This window comes from Solanum tuberosum, unplaced genomic scaffold (genome assembly GCF_000226075.1).
Source record: "Solanum tuberosum cultivar DM 1-3 516 R44 unplaced genomic scaffold, SolTub_3.0 scf00299, whole genome shotgun sequence".
In the NCBI taxonomy this organism is placed as follows: Eukaryota; Viridiplantae; Streptophyta; class Magnoliopsida; order Solanales; family Solanaceae; genus Solanum; species Solanum tuberosum.
The window spans coordinates 271,797-286,367 of NW_006239224.1; the positions used below are offsets into that span (position 1 = coordinate 271,797).

The window sequence follows — 14,571 nt, forward strand, 5'->3', positions numbered from 1 at the left end:
GTGGGGGCATGATATTCTGCATGCAGCAGCACTTGTGCGCATAAGGCCGACTAATTATTATGAATTCTCCCCATTACAATTGGCTTTTGGTCAAGAGCCAAACATTTCCCATCTTAGAATTTTTGGATGTGCGGTATATGTTCCAATTGCTCCACTACAACGCACAAAGATGGGCCCCAAAGAAGATTGGGGATATATGTTGGGTATGAATCTCCTTCAATCATAAAATATTTGGAGCCTATGACTGGAGATTTATTTAAGGCAAGATTTGCTTATTGTCATTTTGATTAATCAGTATGCCTAACATTAGGGGGAGAACATAAGCAGTTGGGAAAAAAGATAGATTGAAATGTATCATCACTATCTCATCTGGATCCTCGAACAAATCAATGTGAGCAAGAAGTTCAAAAAATAATTTATTTACAGAAAATTGCAAATCAACTGCCAAATGCTTTTACTAATCTTCCAAGGATTACTAAATCACATATTCCAGCTGCTAATGCTTCAGTTCGAGTTGATTTTCCGACGGGATAAATTGTTAAGGCAAATGAGTCTAGACCACATTTAAAGTGTGGTAGACCAATTGGTTCCAAGGATAAAAATACTCAAAAGAGAAAAGGAATAAATGATCAAGATGATCATAGGTTGAAAGAAATTTCTCAAGATGAGACCCAAGTCATAACACATGATGAAACCTCCGAGGAGGTTCAAACTTCTGAAAATAATGAAATTTCAATGAATTATGTCTCGACGAGAAAGAGGTGGAACCGAAATAATGTTGTGATTGACAACATATGTGCTTATAATGTTGCTATTGAAATGATGCAACAAGATGAAAATTTTGAGCCAAAATTTGTTGACGAATGTACACAGAGAAATGATTGGCCAAAATGTAAGGACGCAATTCAAGCAGAATTGGCTTCACTAAAAAAACGTGAAGTTTTCAGACCAATAATCTGAACACCTGAAGGTATCAAGCCAGTGGAGTACAAATGGGTTTTTGTGCGAAAAAGAAATGACAAAGGTGAAGTCGTAAGATATAAAGCCCAACTTGTTGCTCAAGGTTTTTCTCAAAGACCTGGCATTGATTACATGGAGACATATTCTCCTGTGGTAGATTCAATCACCTTCAGATATCTCATAAATCTGGCAGTTCATGAAAAGCTTGAAATGTGCCTAATGGACGTTGTCACAGCCTATCTATATGGCTCATTGGACCATGACATTTTTATGAAAATTCCTGAAGCATACAAAGATTCAAGAGAGACTTGTTCAATAAAGCTTCAAAAATCTCTATATGGATTGAAACAGTCAGGGAGGATGTGGTACAATCGTCTAAGTGAATATTTGCTAAAGAAATGGTACAAAAATGACCTGATTTGTCCCTGCATTTTCATTAAATGGTCGGAGTCTGAATTTGTTATAATAGCTGTGTATGTTGATGATTTGAACATCATTGGGACTCGTAAAGAGCTACTAGAAGCCGTGGAGTGTCTGAAAAGGGAATTTGAAATGAAAGATCTCGGCAAGACAAAATTTTGTCTTGGCCCACAGATTGAGAATTTGCCAAATGGAATACTTGTCCATCAATCAACATACACAGAAAAGATATTAAAGCATTTTTACATGGATAAATCACATCCATTAAGTACCCCAATGGTGGTAAGATCGCTTGACATCAAAACAGATCCATTTCGACCTTAAGAAAAGGATGAAGAACTTCTTGGTGATAAAACTCCATATCTTAGTGCAGTCGGGGAACTAATGTACCTTGCTAATAATACTCGACCAGATATTTATTTTGCAGTGAGTTTACTGGCAAGATTCAGTTCCTCCCCAACAAAAAGACATTGGAATGGTGTTAATCACATACTTAGATATCTTTGGGGGACCATGGACATGGGTTTATTCTATTCCGATGAATCCAAGTCAGAACTGATTGGTTACGCAGATGCTGGATATTTATCTGATCCGCATAAAGCTCGGTCTCAAACAGGCTATTTGTTTACGTGTGGAGACATAGCAATATCTTGGCGAACAATGAAGCAAACGTTGGTAGCCACTTCTTCGAATCATGCAGAAATAACAGCCATCCATGAAGCAAGTCGAGAGTGCGTCTGGTTGAGATCAATGACCCACCATATTCAGGAAATATGTGGCTTTTCTTTGAAAAAGAATATACTAACCACAATGTACGAAGATAATGCTGCATATATAACTCAATTGAAAAAAGGATACATCAAAGGAGACCGGACAAAGCATATTTCACCAAAGTTTTTTCCACACATGATCTTCAACAAAATGATGAGATAGAAGTTCAACAAATTCGTTCAAGTGATAATCTTGTTGATTTATTCACTAAGGCATTGCCAACATCAACGTTTGAGAAGTTGAGATACAAGATTGGAATGCGTCGCCTCCGAGATATCAAGTGAAGCTTTCATCAGGGGGAAAGAAATACACGTTGTACTATTTTCCTTAACTATGGTTTTGTCCCAAGTTGGGTTTTCTTAGTAAGGTTTTTAATGAGGTAACATTCAAAGAGTATTATGAGATGTGTGTACTCTTTTTCCTTCACTAGGCTTTTTCCCACTAGGTTTTTCCTAATAAGGTTTTAACGAGCCACATTATCTATGGACATCCAAGGGGGAGTGTTATAAATCCTTTGTATTATATATGTGGATTATCCATTAGATTTATCCAAACAAATTGGATTCATGTATAGGTGCTTCCGATGTGATAAGAACTTCTAAGATAACTATGTATCTACTAATTAGATAACTTTTGGGAGTGATATCTCAACACTATAAATAGAGATATCACTCACCATTTGGATGACACACTTGAATAAGAAAAGTTCTCCCTTCTCTATACTTCTTGTCTTCTTCTTCTTATTATTATATAATATCATTCTGAGCTTTCTTTTATAATATTATATATTTGGCCCTTCTTAATATCAATTACTTTTCAATTAATAAATTCAAATTAGTTTTAAGAAGATACTTTAATTTTGAGGGGTCCTATTACTCTCATACCAATTTAGGGGTGTTCACATACATGTCGAATTTGGGTCGGTTATTGGTTAAAAATCAAAATCAAACCAATTTAATCGGTTTTAAAATTATCAAAATCAAATCAAATCAAATATAATGTGCATTTATCGGTTTCGATTCGATTTGGTTTGGTTATTCGATTATTAACCATACACACATAAAAAAATTTCATTCAAAACGTGAAAAAGTGACAATAGTCCATTAAAAATGAAAAATAGTTTGAATGACTGACATTACAGAACTTTCGATCACTGAATTTAATATGAATAAAGTTTCAAAATTCACTATTTTGGCCTAGAAGGAAGAGACAAAGACATTTTCAGTCCCACAAAGAATCGTCATAGACATTCATATACATGAAACCAATAAGATAAATGTTCTCACCTTGAGCATTTTTCTTTCATAAGTAAATTATAAATAAATTTTGATGATAACATATATAAGATCTTTAATTTTTTTAATAAAATAATATATTATGTATGTATAATAATAAAATATATTTATATAATTTATCGGTTCGGTACGGTTATTTCTTCAATTTGTTTCTAACAAAATCATATTCAAACCAAATACTATCGATATTTTTAAAAATCTAAAACCAAACCAAATAAAAATTGATTTATTATCAGTTTAGATCGATTTTTTTCCAAACCATGACACCCCTACATACCATTGTTCAAAGTACATCTTTGATACTCTTATGTGAAATAATCCACTTTAAAATAAGTAAAGGGTGACACGCACCCACATGTGTAAAAATAATTATAAAAAATATAATTTTACATAATACCCTACCCCAAACACCTCCATCCCTAGTACTTAACATGTTCCACTTTCACACTTGGTGTCACGATCCAAAAATAGATGTGATGAGTGCCATCTTATCCCATCGAGACAAGTCAGTCTAAAATTAAAATATCACGATAAAATGCCGAAGTAAAATAAAAAATGAAAGTTTAACAACAAATTAAATGCAGATAACAAATCAAATTAACTAAATCCCCAAAACTTAGTTGTCATGTGCAAAAACCTCTAATGTATTACAATAAATTTGAAAGAAAACACAAGTGTCAAATGATGTTATCTCTAATGTAGAACAATATCATAAATAGAAGTAAGAAGGTCCACTGAGATGACAAATAACTACCTCAAAAATCTCCATAGAAAGCCTCGGACAAGAAGAGAGTAGAGAATATCACGAAGATCTAGCTCGTAACCTACATAAATGTAGAAGCAATGAGTAAGTATCGAACCACATGGTACTTAGTAATTTAACTCATAAACATAAATCAGGTAATATAGAATATGAGTACTCCTACCACTCCAACCTGCATAAAATCAGCTCAATCTAACAGTTCACAATTTAAATAGCAGATAGCTCAATAACAATACTTCAACTATTATAGATCAACAATACACATGATCAAGTTCCATAGAAAGGCACTCACAAGTTCACAAATGATATAGATATGCAATGCAATGAAATACAACACTAAGTATAGTGATGCATGTCTGACTTAGAGATACACACCAACTACTCTCAGCCTGGGATCCATGGGGGGAGGGGGGATTAACAGTCCATGCATCCGTCACGGCGTGTGACACGATCCTTGAATTACTTATCCTTCATGGCACACGACACGACCCTCTAATCAATATATATTCATTCTGGTGCACGATACGTCCCTCGAAATGGTACATCCTCTTTAATTTTTTATTCTTCCTTAATTTACATAATACTAGTCACAATTGTGTCTCTGAACCAACAAAAATAGATATGTTCACACAATTAGTGAGGATATGACCATTCCATAACAATGCACAATTCACAACAACATTTTCACGCATCGAGCCTACACCTTGTATACGTGGCTGACACTCGAGAACCATTGTTAATCTCCAAGCGAACACTTGGCCTAGCTGACTACTTAGAGAAAGACTAACTCAAGAAAATTTAAGCTTTAAAACAGAGTTTAAATTCAAATGTCTCAAATAATAAATTTACTAGTAAGAAGTAAATTCTATATATTGTGATGCCATATTTATATTTTCTTTTAAAATTTATTTCAAAATATATTGAAAGGTATAAAACAACACATTTTAATGGAATATTAAATATGAAAACTCATTGAAATGATCATTTTTCTAGATAAAAAATAAAATAAAAAGAGATCCAACAAAATTTAGAATAGATTTTAAATCGTAATTAATTAAGCTCACTAATCCTCCATCTTTTAGTGAATAGCCCCTTAATCTTCTTGATGAAAACATTTACTTTTTTTTTAATCTATTTTGTGTTCTCTACATATAAAGTATCGTATTTTATCTATTAAAATTATTTATTCTTGCGATATATGATGATGATGGTTTTTGTAGTTCCAAATAAAAATCTTGCGTTCTTAACCTATTAAATGTCGTTGTGTTGAATCAAAATCAGGAGGAGTAAATATTACTTCCTCTGTCCCAATTTATGTGACTTACTTTCCTTTTTAGTCAATTCCAAAAAGAATGACACATTTCTATATTAAGTAACAATTTAACTATAAAATGTCTATTTAACCCTTAATGAAATGATTTACAGCCACACAAATTTCTATCATTCATTTTGGACCACAAGTTTTAAAAGTCTTCCCTTCTTTCTTAAACTCCGTGCCGAGTCAAACTACCTCACATAAAATGGGACGGAGAAGTAATAGAAATTCACTACTAAGAAGTAAATTCTATTTATTCTGATGTCATTAATATTTTATTTCAAACACATATTGAAAGCTTAAAAAAAACATCACAATGGAATATTAAATGTGATCTCTCACTATTATTATAGAAATTATCATTATTATAGATAAAAGATTATCGATAAAATTTAGAATATATTGTAAGATATAATTAATATTGTGTCAACTCGATTTTCAATATATCATATTGAATCTCTGACTAATTCGGATTCCAAGGGACACTCTTTCACAAAAAAAATTTCATACCTAAGGCTCAAACCCGAGACCTCTGATTAAGGATGGATGGATCATCTACATCTCACCACAACTATTGTTGGTACTAATAATAACTTAATTTAATTTCTCTTGAATATTTGGCTATATGATGGATTTATTGTTCTGTTCTGCCAACAAGAATTATGGTGGAGTATAAGTTAGTATTCATTCATCCTTAACTAGAAGTGTCAGGCTCGAGTCTTGGGCATGAATTACCTTTGTTGGAAAGAAATTTACCATCAATTTGTGACTTTCCATTATCCGAATTTAATTGATTCCCAACAAAAATACCGGATATCAAGTAAATTAAGATATTTTTTATTTTATACTTGTGAAAATTAGATATTTTGCAAAAAAAATTTGAGGGTGATCTCAAAGATTATGAAATTAGGCTCATCAATCCTCCATCTTTCATTGAATAACCCCTCAATCTCCTTAATGGAAATATTTACTTTTATATGTTCTATGTTCTCTACATATAAAGTATCTTCTTGTATGTTATTTCCTTTTTTATGTCCTAACAATTTAGATTCATTTACTGTTGATAATGATAATATTTTGGAAGGAAATGATTGTATGTAATTTAGATTAATCTTTTTATTAGTTTTTCTTGCGGTATATGATGAGATTTTTTTATGGCTCCAAATAAATTCTTGTGTTTTAACCTATTAAATGTCATGATATCGAATCAAAAATCAGGAGGAGTAAATAGTAACAAAAAAAATACTACTAAGAAATAAATTCTATTTATTTTGATGTCATATTTGTATTTTCTTTTAAACACATATTGAAAGTACAAAAATACCATATCTCAATGGAATATTAAATGTGATAACTCATTATTATAGAAATTATCATTCTTCTTGATAAAAGAGTTCTAATGTAATTCATAATAAGTGTAAATTGTAATTAATATTTTGTTCACTCGATTTTCAATATATCATATTGAATCTCCGACTAACTCGAATTCTGAGGGACACTCTCTAACAATATTTCCTTCATATCTAAGGCTCGAACCCGAGACCACTTATTCAGGATGGATGGTTCATATACATTCCACCACAACTATTGTTGGTACTAATAATTACTTAATTTACTTTATATTTAATATTTGACAATATGCTTGATATTTTTATTGTATTCAGCCAACAAGGATTGTAGTGTAGTAGAAGGTAGTGTTCCTTCATCCTTAACTAGAAGTGTTAGGTTCGAGTCTTGGGCATAAGTTACCTTTGTTAGAAAGAAGCTTACCCCTCAATTTGGAACTTTCCATTATCCGAACCTAATTGAGTTTCAATAAGAATATCAGACACACAAAAAAAAGTACTTTTCTTCTTTACTTAAGCAAAAAGTACTTTTCTTCTTTACTTATGAATATTAGACATTTTGCAAAAAGAATCTGAGGGTGAGATTAAATAGGCTCATCATTCCTCTATCTTTTAGTGAATGGCCCCTCAATCTTCTTAATGAAAACATTAAGTTTTTATCCTTTTCGTGTTCTCTATATATAAAGTATCATTTTTATCTTTATTTTTTAATGTGTTATTAATTTAGATTGAAGAAAATGATTATTGGTCAAATATATTAATTTTGTGATTAGTTTTTCTTATGGTATTAGATGATGATTTTCATAACTCCAAATAAAAATCATGTGTTCTTAAGTAATTAAATGGAACGTAATTGAATCAAAATCAGGAGGAGTAAATATTAATAGAAATTCACTAATAAGAAGTAAATTCTATTTATTTTGATGTCATAATTATATGTGCTTTAAAAATTTATTTTAAAGACATTGAAAGGTAATAGATAAAATATGTCAATAAAATATTAAACGTGACAACTCATTATTATAGAAATGACGATTCTTCTAGATAAAAGAGTTCCAATGAAATTTATAACAAATTTCAAATTGAAATTAATATTATTTTCACTTAATTTTCAATATATCATAATGTATCCTTATTAATTCATATTTTGAGGGACGCTCTTCCACAAAATTTTCTTCATATCCAAGGCTCAAACCTGAGTCCTCTGATTAAGGATTGATGGGTCATATACATCTCACCACAACTATTATTGGTACCAATAATAACTTAATTTATTTTCTCTTGAATATTTGGCTATATGTTGGATTTATTTGTTGTGTTCTACCCACAAGGATTGTGGTGTAGTATAACTTAGTATTCCTTTATCCTTAACCATAAGTGTCAGATTCAAGTCTTGGGGCTTTCCATTATCCAGAGCTAATTGAGTCTCAATAAGAATACCAGACAACAAGTAAATTAAAATATGCTTTCTTCTTATACTTATAAAACTTAGATATTTTGTAAAAAGAATTTGAGGGTGATCTCAAAGTTTTTGATATTAGGCTCATGAATCCTCCATATTTTAGTGAATAACCCCTCAATCTCCTTAATGAAAACTTTTACTTATTATCCGTTTTGTGTTCTCTACATATAAAGTATCCTTCTGTATGTTATTTTCTCTTCTTTTTTTTATGTCCAATTCATTAAGATTCATTTATTGTTACTAATGATAAATTTTTTTTGAAGGAAATGATTGTATGAAATTTGGATGAATTATATTACTAGATTTCCTTGTAGTATAGGATGATGATTTTTATAGCTCCAAATAAAATCTTGTGTTCTTAACCTATAAATGGCATGGTATTGAATCAAAATGGAGGAGTAAATAGTAACACAAAGTCATTACTAAGAAGTAAATTCTATTTATTCTGATGGCATTATATTTTCTTACAAACACATATTGAAAGTTAAAAAATTACACATCTCAACAGAATATTAAACGTAATATCTCATTAATATAAAAATTATCATTCTTCTTGATAAAAGAGTTCCAATAATATTGTGTTCACTTGGTTTTCAATATATCATTTTGAATCTCCGACTAATTCGAATTTCGAGGAACACTCTCTAACAATATTTTTTCATATTCAAGGCTCAAACTCAAGACATCTGGTTAATGATTCATGAATCATATAAATCCCGCCACAACTATTATTGGTACTAATAATAACTTAATTCACTCTCTCTTGCATATTTTGCAATATGTTGGAATAAGTTGTTGAGTTCTACCAATAATATTGTGGTGAAGTGGAAGTTAATATTCCTTCATCCTTAACTAGAAGTGTCAAGTTCAAGTCTTGGGCATGAGTTACCTTTGTTAGAAAGAGGTTTACCCTCAATTTGAAACTTTTCATTATCTGAATCTAATTGAGTCCCAATAAGAATATCTGAAACCAAGTATAAAAGATCTTTCTTCTTGTATTTGCAAAAATTAGACATTTGTAAAAAAGAATTTGAGGGCGAGCTCAAAGATTATGAGATTAGGCTCATCAATTCTCTTTCTTTTAGGAAATAACTCCACAATCTCCTTAATGTAAACATTTACATTTTATTTGTTTTGTGTTCTCTATATATAATGTATTGTCTTTATCTTTATTTTATTTCGTTATTTTGTGCTATTAATTTAGATTCACTTAATGTTTATAACGATTTTTTTAAGGAGATTATTGTTTGTCAATTAGATTATTTTTGTTTCCGGTTTTCATTGTGGTGTATGATGATGATTTTCTAGATTCAAATGAAAATCTTATGTTTTTAAATGATTAAATAGCATGGTATTGAATCAAAATCAGGAGGCTTAAATTTCAATAGAAATCACTACAAAGATGTGAATTCTATATATTAAGATGCCAATATTCATATTGTCTTTTAAATTTCTTTTAAACACACACTGAAAGGTAAAAAATAACACATATCAATGAAATATTAAACGTGACAACTTATTATCATAGAAATTATCATTCTTTTAGATACAAGAGTTACCATAGAACTTGAAATAAATTGTAAATTGTAATTAATATTATTGTCACTCGATTTCAATATATCATATTAAATCCCCGGTTAATATGAATTTCGAGGGACACTCCCTAACAAGATTTTCTTTATATCCAAGGTTCAAACTTGAGATCTCTAGTTAAGGATGAATGAATCATATACATCCCACCATAACTTTTGTTGATACTAATAATGACTTCATTTACTTTCTCTTGAATATTTGGTAATATGTTGGATTTATTTGTTGTGTTCTACCAACAAAGATTGTGGTTGAGTAGAAGTTACTATTCCTTTATCCTTAACGAGGAAGAGTCAAGTTCAAGTCTTGGGCATGAGTTACCTTTGTTAGAAAGAGGTTTACCCTCAATTTGAAACTTTTCATTATCTGAATCTAATTGAGTCCCAATAAGAATATCTGAAACCAAGTATAAAAGATCTTTCTTCTTGTATTTGCAAAAATTAGACATTTGTAAAAAAGAATTTGAGGGCGAGCTCAAAGATTATGAGATTAGGCTCATCAATTCTCTTTCTTTTAGGAAATAACTCCACAATCTCCTTAATGTAAACATTTACATTTTATTTGTTTTGTGTTCTCTATATATAATGTATTGTCTTTATCTTTATTTTATTTCGTTATTTTGTGCTATTAATTTAGATTCACTTAATGTTTATAACGATTTTTTTAAGGAGATTATTGTTTGTCAATTAGATTATTTTTGTTTCCGGTTTTCATTGTGGTGTATGATGATGATTTGTTTTTCTTATGGTATATGATGATAATTTTATAGCTTCAAAATAAATTTCGTGTTCTTAAACTATTAATTAACATGGTACACAATCGAACATCGGGCAGCCTATATATTTGGAGACAGGTGGAGATATAAGATTTTCGACTAGAACAAAATATCTGTTTTTCAAATAAAGAAAGCACACTGAAAGAAAGATAGTGTGTGGATAACTCTTAAATGGCATGGTATTGAATCAAAATGGAGGAGTAAATAGTAACACAAATTCACTACTAAGAAGTAAATTCTATTTATTATGATGACATTATATTTTCTTTTAAACACATGTTGAAAGTTAAAAAATTAAACATCTCAACAAAATATTAAACGTAATATCTCATTAATATAAAAATTATCATTCTTCTTGATAAAAGAGTTCCAATAATATTGTGTTCACTTGGTTTTCAATATATCATATTGAATCTCCGACTAATTCGAATTTCGAGGAACACTCTCTAACAATATTACACCAAGTGAAAAAGACATTTCTTCTTGTATTTACGAAAATTAGACATTTATAAAAAATAATTTGAGGGCGAGCACAAAGATTATGAGATTAGGCTCATCAATTCTCTATCTTTTAGGAAATAACTCCACAAAACTCCTTAATGTAAGCTTTTTACATTTTATTTGTTTTTGTGTTTTTCTACAAATAATGTATTGTCGTTATCTTTATTTTATTTCGTTATTTTGTGCTATTAATTTAGATTCACTTAATGTTTATAACGATTTTTTTTAAGGAGATTATTGTTTGTCAATTAGATTATTTTTTTCCCGGTTTTCATTGTGGTGTATGATGATGATTTTCTAGATTCAAATGAAAATCTTATGTTTTAAATTATTAAATAGCATGGTTTTGAATCAAAATCAGGAGGCTTAAATTTCAATAGAAATCACTAGAAAGATGTGAATTCTATATATTATGATGCCAATATTCATATTGTCTTTTAAATTTTCTTTTAAACACACATTGAAAGGTAAAAAATAACACATATCAATGAAATATTAAACGTGACAACTTATTATCATAGAAATTATCATTCTTTTAGATACAAGAGTTACAATAGAACTTGAAATAAATTGTAAATTGTAATTAATATTATTTTCACTCGATTTCAATATATCATATTAAATCCCCGGTTAATATGAATTTCGAGGGACAATCCCTAACAAGATTTTCTTTATATCCAAGGTTCAAACTTGAGATCTCTAGTTAAGGATGAATGAATCATATACATCCCACCATAACTTTTGTTGATACTAATAATGACTTCATTTACTTTCTCTTGAATATTTGGTAATATGTTGGATTTATTTGTTGTGTTCTACCAACAAAGATTGTGGTTGAGTAGAAGTTACTATTCCTTTATCCTTAACCAGAAGTGTCAAGTTCAAGTCTTGGGCATGAGTTACCTTGGTTAGAAAGAGGTTTACCCTCAATTTGAGACTTTTCGTTATCCGAGTCTAATTGAGTTCCAATATGAATACCGATCACCAAGTAAATAAATATTTTCTTCTTGTACTTATGAAAATAAGTCATTTTGCAAGAGAAAATTGAGGGTGAGTTCAAAGATTATGAGATTAGAATCATCAATCTTATATCTTTTGGTGAATGACCCCTCAATCTCCTTAGTAAAAATATTTACTTTTTTCTTTTTTGTATTCTCTTCATATAAAGTATTGTCTTCATCTTTTTTTTTTTTGTGCTATTAATTTAGATTCATTTAATGTTTATAATAATAAAAAGATTTTGATGGAAATGATTGTTTGTTAATTAGATTAATTTTATGCCTAATTTTTCTTATGGTATATGATGATAATTTTATAGCTTCAAAATAAATTTCGTGTTCTTAAACTATTAATTAACATGGTACACAATCGAACATCGGGCAGCCTATATATTTGGAGACAGGTGGAGATATAAGATTTTCGACTAGAACAAAATATCTGTTTTTCAAATAAAGAAAGCACACTTCACCAAGTAAAAAAGACATTTCTTCTTGTATTTACGAAAATTAGACATTTGTAAAAAATAATTTGAGGGTGAGCTCAAAGATTATGAGATTAGGCTCATCAATTCTCTATCTTTTAGGAAATAACTCCACAAACTCCTTAATGTAATAAGCTTTTACATTTTATTTGTTTTGTGTTTTCTACAAATAATGTATTGTCGTTATCTTTATTTTATTTCGTTATTTTGTGCTATTAATTTAGATTCACTTAATGTTTATAACGATTTTTTTAAGGAGATTATTGTTTGTCAATTAGATTATTTTTTTCCCGGTTTTCATTGTGGTGTATGATGATGATTTTCTAGATTCAAATGAAAATCTTATGTTTTTAAATTATTAAATAGCATGGTTTTGAATCAAAATCAGGAGGCTTAAATTTCAATAGAAATCACTACAAAGATGTGAATTCTATATATTATGATGCCATATTCATATTTTCTTTTAAATTTTCTTTGAAACACACATTGAAAGGTACAAAACAACACATATCAATGAAATATTAAACATGACAACTTATTATCATAGAAATTATCATTCTTTTAGATACAAGAGTTACAATAGAACTTGAGATAAATTGTAAATTGTAATTAATATTATTTTCACTCAATTTCAATATATCATATTAAATCCCCGGTTAATATGAATTTCAAGGGACACTATCTAACAAGATTTTCTTCATATCCAAGACTCAAACTTGAGACCTCTGGTTAAGGATGAATGAATCATATACATCCCACCATAACTTTTGTTGATACTAATAATGACTTCATTTACTTTCTCTTGAATATTTGGTAATATGTTGGATTTATTTGTTGTATTCTACCAACAAAGATTGTGATTGAGTAGAAGTTACTATTCCTTTATCCTTAACCAGAAGTGTCAAGTTCAAGTCTTGGGCATGAGTTACCTTGGTTAGAAAGAGGTTTACCCTCAATTTGAGACTTTTCGTTATCCGAGTCTAATTGAGTCCCAATATGAATACCGATCACCAAGTAAATAAATATTTTCTTCTTGTACTTATGAAAATAAGTCATTTTGGAAAAGAAAATTGAGGGTGAGCTCAAAGATTATGAGATTAGAATCATCAATCTTATATCTTTTAGTGAATAACCCCTCAATCTCCTTAGTAAAAATATTTACTTTTTTCTTTTTTGTTGTAACACCCCAGAAAATTTATGAGCTAAGACTCGAACCGTTCTTCGTAGTGAGTGAGATTTTTGCAAGGAATTTAGATTTCAGTATTAAGGTAACTAGATGTAGCACCTTGAGTTCCAAGAAGGAAAGAGAGTTCATTCAAGTCATTCCTAAGTTTTTCTTAAGTTTTGGGTCAACTTCCAACGACCATAACTCCTAGTACAAGATGAGTTAGGTGAGCTACAAGATAGAAAATTAAAGCCCTTCGAGTCCTCTTTCCAACGCCACTGAGTTTGCTCAATTCCGACCTCTTAGTAAAAAGTTATGATGGATTTACTAACGTCGCACAAACCTGGCAGCAGCTCAGCGATGGCTCCGCGTTACGGAGCCAATATGGACCTCACTGCTTGGTGGAAAATTATTTCGACTCCCAGCTCGTTTTAATTATTTCTTTAAGGGTATTTTAGTCCTAAAAACCCTGAGTAGGTCATCTAAATTGCCCTAAACATGTAAAAAATCAGTTTTTCTTAAATCTAAACCCTCTAATCCACTCCAAATATTCTATGCTCAAGAAAAATCAAGAAACGCTAAGGCTAAGGTTCATCTTTCAAGATTTTCATTCAAGTGCTGCAAGAAGATGGTTCTTTCAGGTATGCAAACTTCCATAATGTTGGGTTTGTTCACCCACATGCCAATCATGTAAATTTCAGCGTTAAGTTCGTTCTAGAAAGTTGAAA

General features: G+C 30.1%; 1 long non-coding RNA gene across 3 annotated transcripts in view; it reads right to left on the reverse strand.

Annotated features, from left to right (window-relative positions):
- Positions 1-4,047: 4,047 nt before the first annotated feature.
- LOC107063071 (uncharacterized) overlaps positions 4,048-14,571 on the reverse strand; it is a 28,480-nt gene continuing 17,956 nt past the window's right edge. For all 3 annotated transcript variants that reach the window (XR_001475045.1, XR_001475047.1, XR_001475046.1), the window contains one exon: positions 4,048-4,270. This is a non-coding gene — a long non-coding RNA (uncharacterized lncRNA). The remainder of the gene's footprint in view (positions 4,271-14,571) is intronic.